Source organism: Leptopilina heterotoma, unplaced genomic scaffold, assembly GCF_015476425.1.
Source record: "Leptopilina heterotoma isolate Lh14 unplaced genomic scaffold, ASM1547642v1 Lhet_90, whole genome shotgun sequence".
NCBI classification, from domain to species: Eukaryota; Metazoa; Arthropoda; class Insecta; order Hymenoptera; family Figitidae; genus Leptopilina; species Leptopilina heterotoma.
Window position 1 is genome coordinate 601706 of NW_025111194.1, and position 15123 is coordinate 616828.

The 15123-nt window shown below is 23.6% G+C and overlaps 1 protein-coding gene across 2 annotated transcripts in view; it reads left to right on the forward strand.

Annotated features, from left to right (window-relative positions):
* The window catches only part of LOC122511827 (cholecystokinin receptor type A-like), a 58840-nt gene that overhangs the window by 32456 nt on the left and 11261 nt on the right, over positions 1-15123 (forward strand). The gene's annotated exons all lie outside the window — the stretch shown is intronic.

The window sequence follows — 15123 nt, forward strand, 5'->3', positions numbered from 1 at the left end:
TTCATAAATAATAAAATTTTTCATAGGATTTCAATTATTTTTAATATAATTTTAAATAAACTCCTCAAAAAACGTAATTATTTTCAAAAATTTTTGCAAGAATTCAATTACATTTCAAAAATATAATGAAATTCTTCGTTAAAATCCAAATATTTTCAAAATCTACTATTTTAATTCAATTTTTCAAACAAATTCAATTATTTAAACAAAATTTTAATAAAAATTTCACAGGAATTCAATTACCTTACAAAGTTTTTTTTTTAAATTTTCTTCGCATTAATTCAATTTTTTAAATTTTTTTAATGAAGTTTCTCGAAAGAATTCAAATATATTCAGAAAATTGAAAAAAACAGTTCTGAGAGATTCAATTATTTCGAAAAATTTAAATAAAATTCTTTTAAAAATTCAATGTATTTAAAAAAAATTGTGACAAAATTCTTTAAAAGATTTAATTAATAAAATTGCAATTTTGATAAAATTTTCCTATACCTACAATTAAATTATTTTCATAAATAACAAATTTTTTATGGGAATTCAATTATTTAAAAAAATTTGAATAAAATTCTTCGCAAGGAATCAATTATTTTCATAAATATAATAAAATTTTTCTCGAGAATTTAATTATTTTAAAAAAATTTAATAAAATTCTTACCAAGAATTCAATTCTTTTCAAAAATAAAATTTTTCACAGGAATTTAATTATTTAGAAAAAAATTTAATAAAATTCTTTGTCAGATTTCAATTGAGGGTTCACGTGCAATAAGGGGATATGTACGCATGGAATTTAATTATCTTCAAAAAGATTTTAAAAATTCTAAGAAATTCAATTATTTAAAAAAAGAATGAAATTCTTCACAAAAAAATTAATTATTTTTATAAATAAATAATATTTTTCTCCGGAATTCAATTATTTTTAGAAATAAAATTCTTCACAGGAATTCAATTCTTTAAGAAAATTTTTAATAAAATTCGTTGCAAGAATTCAATTATTTTCATGAATAATAAAATTCTTCGAAAGAAATCAAATTCTAATTATTGCAAAAGATCCTTGAGAATTTCTAAATCCATTTGTTTAGAATTCAATTTTACGAAATTTTGATTATTCGGAAATCTTTCAATTAAATATTTAAAAACTAAAATAACATGAAATAATTTTTAAACAAAATTCAATAAAATTTTTTCAAAAAAATTTATTCTACAGAATTTTTAGTTAAAAGTATGAAAAATTTAAATTTTCCGAGATTTCAATTTGAAACCTTTTCGAAATTCAATTATTTCTAAAAATTCAAGCTATAATTTTTTTGAGTATTCAATTATTATTTAAAATTTTAACTGAAATTAAATATAATTTCTGAAAATTGAATTCTTATAAAAAAACTTTGTCAACAAATTTTCAATTGAATTTTTTCGACGAATTTTAATAAAATTTTTAAGAAATAATTACATTTTTTAAGGAATTCGATTAAAATTGAAAATTCTGCGATGAGTTTTATTATTTATAAAAATAATTGAATTTCTAAAAAGAATTTGATTATATTTATGAAAATAATTGAACTCCTAAGAATAATTTTATTAGTTATAAAAATAACTGAATCTTTAAAAAAAAATTTCATTTATGAAAATAATTGAATTATTGCAAAGAAATTTATAAAAAAATTTGTAAATAATTGCATTTCTGTGAAATTTTTATTATTTATGAAAATAATTTAATGTTTGTTTAGAATTTTATCAAAATTTTTTTTAAATAATTGAATTCTTTGCATATTAAAATTGTAGGTATTTAAATTAATTGTGGGTGTTTAAGTTAAAATATGGAATAAAATAAAAAAAGTTGATTAAAATAAACCAGTGAAAATTTTTTAAATAAATAATTGAAAATTAGTGTCCTTGGTTGAAAAATATTTTTTCTTCTTTTTCAAAAGATTATAATATATTCTTAAGAAGACAAAATTGTACAGTCCCTCGTTTATTTTCACTTTTTCCACGGGATAATAGTTATTGACAATGAATTCAGTCAAACATAAAAGCCTTTGTTCCTCATGGAAAATATTTTCATTTTACTAAACAAAAAGACCGTGTTGTGGCATTTATGGTTTTTTTTTGCTAAAAAAAGCAAACAATTCATATAAAAATCGGAAATTACCTTAAACGAAAAGACTTTTAATCCAATTTTTTCCCCTTTACATACATGAATATTAACTAAACTAGCTGAAAACAAAATTTCTTCCTGATATTTTTAATATTTTAAACTTGATTATCAGAAAAGAGAATTAAAAATCTTTTCAACTTTTGTATTTTTTCAAAACGGAATAAAAAGACAACAAAAGAAAAAATGTGGAAAATTAAAAATGACTCCACAAAATTAAAAGGTCTTTTATTATCTCATCTCAATATTGTTACATATACGATATATTCTCTGCAAACAATTTTAGATATTGACCTCTTTTTGAATCTAAAATAACATCACCACATTGTTATACTCGACTATTAAATAATCTGTCAAGATTAAATACTGAATTTAACTTTGTTTTCTAAATAATCGAGTGGTTTCATTGAAAAAAAATTTTCTTTTTGTCTTCCACTTTCGAACAATAGAATTCTAAAAATATTTTTATCTCTCTTAAAATTGAATATTTATTCTCAAACTTTGTAACCTATCAAAAAGCGTTAAAAAATATTTTATAATGCAGTTTATAAACCAAAAAAAAAACTATTAGTTAAAAAGTACTGTTTTTATAGAGGTTTAAAATTTGTTTGAAGATAAAATTTTATAATACGGTTGAAATGAAAAGCGTTTCTAAAAGGACCTAGACAGGAAAAAATTATTTATTTTTATAACCAATTTTTTACTTTTACATACAATATTTTGTTTTGGTCTTTTTAGTTTCCCATAAATTGAAATAAATTTTTATTCCATATTTCAAATTTTTATATTTATTTTCATTTAACAGACAGGTTTTTCTAACTGGGAAAAAAATCATGCTAATAATTCTTGTGAATTAATTTTTCTGACAATTTAATTAAATTTTATTTGAAATTATTTGAAGTTTTCATTTTCTAATCTATGTTTTCACTGATTAAAACTAGTCTGAAACTGATTAATATTGGTTTGAAATGGTTTAAAACCGGCTTGTATTGGTTTGAATAGTTTGAAACGGTTCTAAACTAGTTTGAATTGGTTCTGAACTAGTTTGAATTGGTTCTAAGCTTGTTTAAATAGTTCTGAACTAGTTTGAAATGGTTCTAAACTTGTTTTAATGACTATTAATGGTTCAGATGGTTTGAATTCTTTTGCAGTGGTTCCAATCTTATTTAAATAGTTCTCAACTAGTTAGAAATGGTTCCAAACTTGATTAAGTGGTTTTTAATTTTAAGTTGGTTTAAATGGCTAACATTTTGTTACATTACTTTGAATTGAATAAAAAAAGTTTCAATTGGTTTACAACAAGTTTGAAATGGTTTTTAATGGTTCAGATTAAAATTAGATTGAATAGAATAAAACAAGTTTTGAATTGGTTCAAAGTGAGTTAAATTAATTTGAAACAAGTTTCAAGTAGTATTAAACTAGTTCAATTTGGTTTAAATGAGTTTGAATGCAAAAAAAAAGTTTCAATTGGTTTACAACAAGTTTGAAATGGTTAAAAACTTGTTTCAATGGTTCTAAATTAGAAACAAGTTTCAAGCAGTTCTATACTACTTCAATATTGTTCAAATGAGTTTTAATTTAATAAAACAAGTTTCAATTAGTTCAGAATAAGTTTAATAAAACCATTTATTCTTAAATAATGGAATCCTCAAAAAACACGAATCTATAGAAAATTTTTTTAAAGTTTATGTTATTGACAGAGCGTCAAAATTCGACGGAAATATTTCTTTTTTATTGAAATTGACGAATTGAGTTTCTAGGTTAATATTGACTTACAATGAATTTAATTATAGAAATGTTTCCCGCACTGTGTCCAAAAGCTGAAGTAGCAAATGGCTGCAGCCAATTAATTAAGTCTAACTGAACTAAGTACCTTATAATACTTGGTGATTGAGCTTCCACTCAAAGGAGCTCCGAACCCTGTTATTTACGTTACACAAACGCTAAATCGAGAAATTATTTTCTATTATACAATTACTCAAACATTATAATTTTGAGAGTGAAAATTTATTTTTATTGTTAAATTACTCAAACATCGCAAATAAATTCCGTTTGGAGTTAAAAAGAGAGAGAGAGAAAGGGGGGAATCACATAAAATTAAAGGTCGATTCACAGGTGGCAATTAGGTTTGACCAAAGTTTTAAGCTGCTTTTACAAGTATATCCGTAATTCCGTAATGTAAAGTAAAATCTAAACATTTTTAATTTTTTTTTAGTTTCCTATTTTATTTATTTTTATCCCGTCTTTTTTAATGTCTATAATTTTAAATTTTCCGTAACAAACAATTACAGTCTCGCACAAAAATTGTTTAGCATTTTAATACAATTTTAATTTAAGAATTTTTTTTTTTTTTTTTTTAATGCAGAAAATAAAGAAAAATAATTATTTTCTTTCTAAAATGTTATTTAGAGAAATGTTTTACATTTAAAGAAAAAGTGAGAGAGAAATAAAACAATAGCGGTTTTGCTTTAATCGTTATAGCAGCTTACACTGATGGGAACTAAACGACCCCAAAGTAGTGCAAAGTGAAAAGTGCAGAAAACTCGAGACGGGCCATTTGATATCGTTTTTCGTGAAGTCGGTAAGCCGTGAAAAGTCTGTCGAATACTGAAAAACGACTGTACGTGATTCCTTCCAAGTTAACGTTAAAATCGAGAATTTTTGTTCTTCAAAACCATTTTCTTGGTTAGAGAGAAAGAAAAAAGAGGATCGTGCGTGTGATTTTGTATTCGAAACGTGATTCAACTACATTTTCTTTCATATTCTTCCCCCTCCCCACCTTCTGATTACTTATTGTCATTTTTAAACAAAAATTCATACAAACCACAAAAAAAAAAAAAAAATGATCGTTTGTTTGTAAAAACTTTTACTCGCGAATTTATTTTTTTCACGTACACCTGAATTTAATATTATAGTGAACTCGCGATACAAAATTAACATAAAAACTAAATTTAAAAACAAGGGAACATAGGAAAAATTCTATTTTGTTTTTAATGACAATAATTCTTTATACAAAAAGTAAAGAATTAAATCATTTTTTATACAAAAAGTAAAGAATTAAATCATTTTTTATGCAAAAAGTAAAGAATTAAAAGAATCTTTATACAAAAAGTAAAGAACTATTGTTATTTTATATTCTAGGGTAAAAATAAAAAATTTCTTTAATAAAATCCTTCTAGTTCAAAAAAAAAAAGAATTTTAAAAAATTGTATCTAAAAAATAAATTCCAACAAGGGGTGAAAAAGGACAATTTTAATCCCTCAGGTAATTATAAAACTACTTTATTTCCTAATATTTCATTAATTATAATTAAACCCGATTTATTCATCATTTGTTAAGGGGTTTAAAGCCAGTGAGAATTTAATTATATAAATTTTGTCATAACTTTGAGTCAAAAATATAATTTTTCCAACTTTCTCTGAATAATGAAAATTTTAATAAAAAATAATAATTTTTAATTTATTAAATTTAATATCTACAAGAGCGTAAAAATTGTTATGAATTTTTATGATAATCGTGAAGTTTTGATTGTCTTTGACTTCTCAATAAATTTCACTCGAATAGAAAAAGTTTAAAAATTCTTTTTTTACTTAGTGTATTTGGTTTAATTAAAAGCATTCAGAAAACACGCTAATTAAATTAATTAAAACGACAGAGAAAATAAATTCTTTTTCAGTAATACACACTAATTATTAGAACAGTGGCTATAATTTATAATTCTCTTTAAATACAAAACTTTACGAATGCTTTTCGATAATGGTTTAAATAATTTATTTTCAATTTTAAGAAGCTTTTCAACTGCAAAAATTTGACTAACTTTAAATTAAATAATAATAATTAATAAATTAATTTATAAAATTCAATTATTCGGGTAGAAATGAATAATACTAATTTATTATAATATACCTAATAATATAATATTATATAATTGTTTAATAATATATATATATATATATATATATATATATACAGAAAAAAATAATTATCTTAAATGAGTAAAAGAAAAATATTCGAAAAATATATAATTAAATATAAATAAAAAATTTGCTTTTTTGTTATAGTTTAATTAACGATTGAATTCCTGTTTTATTTTTAATTGAACAAAAATTTTATCTTTGGTGAATTTAATGGAAAATTTTTTTATATACTCTGTATAAAAATGTTCATGCTATATATAGGTATATAAGGAAACATTGAGAGCACTTGTGTCTGATCATAACGGACTTATTCCACTGAAAAGTATTCAGAATCTGGTCTGATCGTAAATGTCTATTTCACTTGCTCCCCAATAAATAAAACGAGAAAAAAAATTTGACTATTAACCATCCTCTTTCATGTGATGAAAAAGAAAATTAACTTTTTAAGAATAAAAAATACAGAAAATAAAATTTTATTTTTATTTTTACATTATTTTGCTTTGAAAACTAGTTGAAAACAACTTTCGTTTGGGATAAAGCTAGTTTCAATTAGTTTAAGACAATTTTAGATTGGTTCAAAACAAGTTAGACAGAAAACTAAAGAAAGAATTTACTTTTAGTCGACTTTGTTCATAACTGGTTTTAGTTAGTTCTAAACTTGTTTTAACTGATTCAAACTAGTTTGAAACTGGTCAATATTGGTTTAAAATGGTTTAAAACCGGTTTGAAATGGTTTAAATAATTTCAAATGGTTCTGAACTTGTTTAAATTGGTTCTAATCATGTTTAAATAGTTTTGAACTAGTTTTAAATGGTTCTAAACTTGTTTAAATGGTTTTTAATGGTTCAGATGGTTCAAAAGTTTAAAATGTTGTTGCATTAATTATTATAAACTAGTTGAGTTGGTTTAAAACTAGTTTGAAATGGTTCTAAACTTGTTCAAATGGTTTAAATGCTTTTGTACTAATTATAAACTAGTTTAATTGATTTAAGACTAGTTTGAAATAGTTCCAAACTTATTTAAAGAGTTCTGAACTAGTTTGAAATAGTTCTAAACTTGTTTAAATAGTTTTTAATGGTTCAGATGGTTCATAAGGTTAAAATTTCGTTGTACTAGTTATAAACTAGATTAATTAATTAAAAACTAGTTTGAAATTGTTCCAAACTTATTTCAATATAGTTCTGAACTAGTTTGAAATCGTTTAGAACTTGTTTCAAATTTTCAATGGTTCTAAACTAGTTCAATTCGGTTTAAATAAGTTCAAAACATGTTCATAACTATTTAAAACTGTTAATTAATTATCAATTTTATAACAAGTTTGCATCAGTGACCAAAACAATTTTTTAATTATTTTTAAATATTTTTTTTTTAATTAGTTTTAAACATTATGTTCTGAAGAGATTTGTGATTGTAAAATGTGAAAGTATTTTTTTTTAAATTCAATTGAAAAACAGAGAGAATTAAATAAATAAATTGTGTTATTTATAAAGCGAAAACAGAAAACGAAAAAAAAAATAAAATTTACGCTACTTTTTCTTTTGATCGAGATAAAATTTAGCTTATTTAAAAAGAGAAAAATTTGACGTCAAATACAGAGACTTGCTTGCGTTTGTTAATATAATCGAGAGACGAGACCTTATCTCTTTCCATACAGTTGGGACATGTCATACAACAATGAAGAAGAATTTATTCTATTCTCTCAAGCAGATTACCTTTTTCTATCAACTTTAAGTATTTCCTCCAGAAAAACTGAAAATAGTCACACACAAAAAAAAGTAATATCACTCACGTTAAAGGCAATTTAGTGAAATAAAAAAGAAGACAGAAGGAAAAAAAATATAAAAAGGATATACTTTAAGGAGTGGTCGGAAGAAAGCGACCTGTACAGTAATAATACATAGGGACCTCTATTACATTTTCTCAGAGAGAGCGAGAGAGAGAGCGAGAGAGGGAGAGAAAGACGATGAAAAAAAAGAAAACAAAAAAAAGCAAAGATTGAAGAAAATAAAATATATATAGAAAGAAATGGAGTATAAAGTGAAACAGAAAATTTCTATAGTGGAAATAGAAAAAAGGAAATAATAGAAATTTATACACTATTGTATATGATAAAGGTGAAAAAGGTAAATATCCAGTAAAATAGAACATGTCAAATAAAAATCGAAATTGAAATATTGCCCTTTTTATTTTTTGACGTAAGAGAAGAAAAGTAGACAGTACATTTTGCCAACTGTCAATATCAAATTCTTATTATAAAAAGTTACATTGTAAACATTCTTCGATATTTCATTCTATGTAAATATCAATATTACTATATTCAAAATTATTAATAAAAAGTTCCTACCCCCACCGCCCTCCATTCTGTCAAAAAGAATTTGAAGTTTGAAAAATATTTTACATTTCATTGAACAATGTTTTACACAATATATTGCAAATATTTCTATTTCATTTTCTACATATTGCATTTTCATATTTTGAAAATGTAATTTCCTTTGTTTTATAAATTTTATTTACTTTTTTATTATTTATTATTTATTATTATTTTCTTATTATTCATTTCTTATTATTCTTACTCTAAATTATTTATTACTGCAATATTAACGTAATATTTGCAATAATTTTCTTACCTCTATTTAAAATTGCTTAGAATAGCTGAAAAACATGTTTAAGTTGGTTTAAAACTAGTTTGGAATGATTAAAAACCATGAAGAACCAAGAAAACAAGTTTGAATCGGTCCAAAATTACTTTAAATTAAATAAAAGCAAAGTTGAATTGGTTCAAAACTAGTTTGGACTTTTTAAAAACAAGTCGAATTAATTTAAAAATTATTTTAAATTGTCAAAAACTGGTTTTATTACGTTTAAGTTATTTTTGAATCATATAAAACAGGTTCTGTACTGAAATGGTTAAAATTTGGTTGCATTAGTTACAAATTACTTGAGTTGCCTTAAAACAAGTTGGAAAATGTTTTGAACGTATTTTAAAAGTTCTAAAACTTGTTTAAATGGCTCTGAACTAGCTGAAAATGGTTCCAAACTTGTTTAAATAGTTTTTAATGGTTTAGATACTTTACATGTTGTTGCACTAATTATAAACTGTTTTAATTGGTATAAAATTAATTTATAATGGTTTTTAAACTTATTTAAGTAGTTCTGAACCAGTTTGAAATGGTTCTAAACTTGTTTAAATACTTTTGAACTAGTTTGAAATGGTTTTAAACTGGTTTACATGATTTTTAATGGTTCAGATGTTTTAAATGGTTAAAATTTTGTTACATTAGTTATCAATCAGTTGTGTTGCTTTAAAACTATTATTAAATGCTTCTGAGCTAGTTTGAAATGGTTCTAAATATTTTTAAATGCTTCTGAACTAGTTCGAAATTGTTCTAAACCTGTTTAAATTGTTTAGATGGTTAAAGATTTATTACAATAGTTATAAATTACTTGAGATGTTTTAAAACTTGTTTGAAATGGTTCCAAACATATTTAAATAGATCTGAGCTAATTTAAAATGCTTTCAAACTCATTTAAATTATTTTAAACATATTTAAATGGTTCTAAACTAGTTCAATTCGGTTTAAATATGTTAAAAATTACCAAATCAAATTTCAAATTGTTTAAAACTAGTTTCAATCAGTTCAATTGTCCAACAGAATGAACAAAAAACTCAAGAAAGAATTTATTTTTAGTCGACATTGTTCAGAACTGGTTTTAGTTAGTTCAAAACTAGGTTTAATTAATTTACACTAGTTTGAAAGTGGTTAATATTTGTTTAAAATGGTTAAAAACTGGTTTGAAATGGTTTGAATAGTTTAAAATGATTCTAAACTAGTTTCAATTGGTTCTAAGCCTGTTTAAATGGTTCTTAACTAGATTAAACATGTTTTAAACATATTTAAATGCTTCTGAACTTGTTCGAAATGGTTCTAAACTTGGTTAAATTGTTTTAAATGGTTCAGATGGTTTAAATGGTTAAAATTTTGTTGCATTAGTTATAAATTACTTGAGTTGGTTTAAAACTAGTTTGAAAAGGTTCTGAACATATTTAAATAGATCTGAACCAGTTTGAAATGATTGTAAACTTGTTTTGTGTTAATTAGATTGAATAGAATAAAAGAAGTTCGCATTGATTCAATTTAATAAAATAAATTTTATCTAAATAGATTTCGTCTTTGCGGTTTATTTTTATTTATTTATTTTTTGGTTTGTGCTTATTAGAGACGCATTACGAATTTTAAGACGATTTGCTCTCTTGAATTACTTATGCAAGAGAAGAAGTAGCTATTTTCCTGTTTAGAAGGGAGTAGACGACGCTTTGCAAACCGCAGACGTTAAAAGATAAATATCTGAGTTGTTATAAAGTGCTAGTCTTATTTTAAAAAGCGAGGTCGTACCGCGAGAAACTCGGCAGGGAACATCTTGATGAGATACCGCTGCGCTACCGTTAACGACGCGACACTCTTTTCTCCATTATTCTTTTAGTCCTCCCCCCTCCCACGCCACCCTTCTCTCTTTCTCTCTCACCCTCCTCTTCCTTTTATTCATCTATCCTTCTCTCGCTATCAAATTTTCCCTCTTCTCCTTTCTTTTTGTCCACGTCTTAATTTCTTTTTTTACAACAAAGAATACATGTCAACATTTTCTATTCATTTCTTTTTTGTAAATAATAACTGTCCATCATCTATTGAAGAAGGTAAATTGAGATGATAAAAATTGTCGATATCATTATTTTCTGCGAATATTTATTATTTATAGAATTCATCAATAAGCTGAAATTTTCTATTATTAGACATTACGTTTTTTTTGTTCCTTGATATTGAAAAGGAGAAGATTATCGCAATTTTTAACTTATCGGTTTTGAGCAGTTCTAAATTAGTTTTAATTGGTTCAAACTAGTTTGGAAAAGTTTAATAATGGTTTAAAATGGTTTAAAGCCAATTTTAAATGGTTTAAATAGTTTCAAATGGTTCTGAACTAGTTTAAATTGGTTCTAAGCCTGTTTAAATCGTTCGGAACTAGTTTGAAATGGTTCTAAAGTTGTTCAAATGGTTTTTATTGGTTCAGATGGTTCAAAAGGTTCAAATGTTGTTGCATTGATTATAAACTAGTTGAGTTGGTTTAAAACTAGTTTGAAATGTTTTCAAACTTGTTTAAATTGTTCTAAACTTGTTTAAATGGTTTTTAATAGCTTAGATGTTTTAAATATGGTTAAAATTATTTTGATATAGTTACAAATTACTTGAATTGATTTAAACTATATTGAATAGATTCTTAACTAATTTGAAATGGTTCTAAACTTATTTAAATATTTCTGAACAAGTTTAAATGATTCTAAACGTTTGTTTAAATACCTCTGAAGTAGTTTGAAATGGTTCTGAACTTGTTTAATTGGTTTTTAATTGTTCAAATAGTTTAAATGGCTAACATTTTGTTACATCAGTTTGAATTGAATTAAACAAGTTCTAATTGGTTTACAACACGTTTAAAATGGTTTAAAACGTGTTTCAATAGTTCTAAACTATAGTTCAATTCGGTTTAAATGTGTTTGTATTTGAAAAAAACAAGTATGAATTTGTTTAAAAATATTTTGAATTGGTTAAAGACTAGTTAAGATTGGTTAAAACTTGTTCAAATGGTTCTAAACCAGTTCAATTTGGTTTCAATGAGTTTGAATCTGATGAAAACGAGTATGAATTAAAAAAAAATTCCAATATTTATTTGTTCATTTTGTTGAAATTTGTTCCATTGAAGTTGAAGTACATTCAAAGCAATTTGCTCGTAATATTTTTACAAAGAGAAAAATTTCAATGACGTTGTCATCAAATAAATATTAATTACGAAACAGAAACAAAATGTTAATTTGATTATATAATTTTATTATTTTTGATTTAGAATTATATAAATCGGTACATATTTCTTATTTTCTATCTGCAGTTTCTCTTTTATAATAGTAATATCTCTCATTTAATAATAATATTAAATAAAATTTAATTTTCATAAAAAATTTTTCTCAAGCAGAAAAAGAATAATAAGAATAGTAATGATATTAATATAATAAAAACAAAAGAATTGTTTTCAATTTATTTTCTGTTCAATTGCTTTGAAGTCAAGATGCGACCTTTTGCATAGCATTTTCAAAAGCCAAGGTAAATCGAGAAGCGGAGAATCGATTTCTTGTCTAAGAGTTCCTGTACGTAGGTATTAGATTAAATCGACTTTGGTGTGTTCGTTTATTTACGAAGACGAGAACATTGTGAGTAAGAAGAAAAACTTGAGGGCAAATCAAGGGTGAGAAAAAGAGAGTGAGTGAGTGAGGTTGAGAGTAAAGAGAGAGAGTGAGAGAGAAGGGCGAAAAAGATAGAAGGAGCGAGCGAAAGAGACAGAAACAAACTTTAAGTAACAAAAATTTCATTCTAGAGAAAAATAAATACTTTCGCTGTATACATATAAACTCTATTTTACACAATATATATAAACTTGTAAACAACTTGAATTCTTTTCAAGAGACTTAATTATTTTATTCTCACCCTGGCATAAATTCAACGTGACAGAAAACTCCATTTACAAACGATTTATAATGCTTTAGATTCCCCCCACCCCCTTCCACCCAGGGGGTGAGCTCACTACTCATTTAATCGACTCGCTCAAAATCAATATTATATCGCGAGATTGATCCTCATTTTACATTGGAATTTTTCACTATATAAAAAATTTTTACCACAATTTATTCAAATTTTACATTACATTTTTTTCTAGAATAAAAGAATTTATGATTTAAGATTTACTTAAAAACAAGTTTATTTTGGTTGAATGCCAATTGAATTAGTTTAATACTAGTTCAAAATGGTTCAAAACTAGTTTTATTCTGAGAAAAATTATTTTTAACCATTTCAAACTAGTTTTGAATTAATTCAAACCTAATTAATTTAAAACAAGTTTAAAATGGTTGAAAACTAGTTTAGCTCTAGGGAAAATTAGTACAAAACGATTTCAAACAAGTTTGGATTAATAAAAATTCAATATAATTAGATTAAAACTAGTTTAAAATGGTTCCAAAATAATTTGATTCAGGGGAAAATTAGTTTAAGACAATTTCAAATAAGTTTGGATTGATTCAATTCAAATTTAGTTGACTAAATTTAAAATTACTGATCATGATTATAAAATATTTTTTAATAGTTTAGCTAGTTTAAATGCTTTAAATTTTAAAATGTTGTTGCATTAGTTATAAAATAGTTTAGATGGTTTAAAACTAGTTTGAACTGGTTCTAAACATGTCTATATGGTTATGAACTAGTTTGAAACAGTTTTAGAGTTGTTTAAAAGGTTTCAAATGGTTCAAATGTTTTGAATGGTTAAAATTTACGTTATGAACCAGTTTGAAATGGTTCTAAACTTGTTTAAATACTTTTGAACTAGTTTGAAATGGTTCTGAACTAGTTTAAAATAATTCTAAAATTGTTTAATTGGTTTTTAATTACTTGGATGGTTTAAATGTTTAAAATGTTATTGAATTGATATAAAATAGTTGAGTTGGTTTACAACTAGTTAAAAACAGTTTTAAACTTGTTTAAATGGTTCTAAACTACTTTGATTCGATTTTAAACCAGTTTTGATGTATTTTCAACTACAAAATTGGTTTAAAACTAGTTAGAAGTTATTGAAAACTGTTGTAAAGTTGTTAAAACTAGTTTTCATTGTTCCGAATATAATTTCTTTATTAATTTGAAAAAATTTTAATATTGTATCAAGTATGTGTAAATTGCTCCTAAAACAGGTTTAAACCTTTAAAAACTAGTTCAAATCTATTAAGTAAAAGTAAATTAGAGTAGTAAATTACAGTAGTAGAAATTACATGAAAATAAATAATTCAATTTCATAACGTATATATTTTTTTAAACAAATTTTGAAAGTAACTGAAAAATCGATGTGCTCTAATTTTAAAATAAAATTTAATGTAAAGTTAAAAAGTGAAATATGAGTAGAAAGGATTAAAATAATAAATATATATAACGTGTACTACGTACGGTAAACGTCAAAGTTTATTCCCGACGTTTGTCAAAATGTTACAAGCTTTTTTGCTGTCGGGAAGTGTTCATTTTTTTTTTTTTTTTGCTTCCTTTCTAAATAAACATTTGATGTGAGTAAATATTTTCTCAAAAATAAACTTTATCGAGTTTTACGAAGGATTTTTTGATTCCAAACATTTTCTCTTCTTGGATGGGGAAAAAATTTTTTCTTTCCATAAACATTGTAAATATAAAATGATAAATAATTAACATATCGTACAAAATTTTTCCTTTTTTTGTTTGCTTAAGATAAATTTCTTTCCTTCACGATTTAGAGAAATAATTTTAATATTTATATTAGTAGTAAGAAAATAAGATTTTTTTAAATATTTAAAAAAATATGTTTTTCAATGTTTAAAAAAAATATTTTTAAATATTTAAAAAAAATAAATATTTTTAATATATTGGTATTTAAATATTAATTTAAGCCAAAAAATGTTTACTATGTAAATGTAATCAAATTTTCTTAGAAAAAAAACTAAAGTAAACTATGTATGCCTTTCTCGTGAATTGATTTTAAAATTTAGTGGAGAAAATTTTATACAATTCATTTGAATAAAGTAATAAATTTTCTTTGCGTTGGATATACATTTTGCGACGCTTTTATGGGCGAACATTAATTATTTGTCAAAATGAAAAAAAAATTAATTAGCCAAATAACGGGAAAGTATTAATGTTCCTCCAAATTGTGGAAAACATTAGTTACCCCGCTGGAAAAAAGAAAGAAAACTAAATGACTCGAATAAATAAAAAAAAAATTATGAACGTGAAAAATGAGTTTTTACAAAAAAATATTTTTCAACAATTCTAATTTTCCACTTGTTTTTATAAATAAAATAAGACAAAATAAATAAATAAAAGAAAAATAAAATAAAAAATACATAGAAATTAAAATTTAATTTTTCATTATCTAATTTGAAATTGAAATAAAAATTAAAAGACGAAAAAATATTTTGATAGAAATTTAATAATTCAATTAAATATTAATATT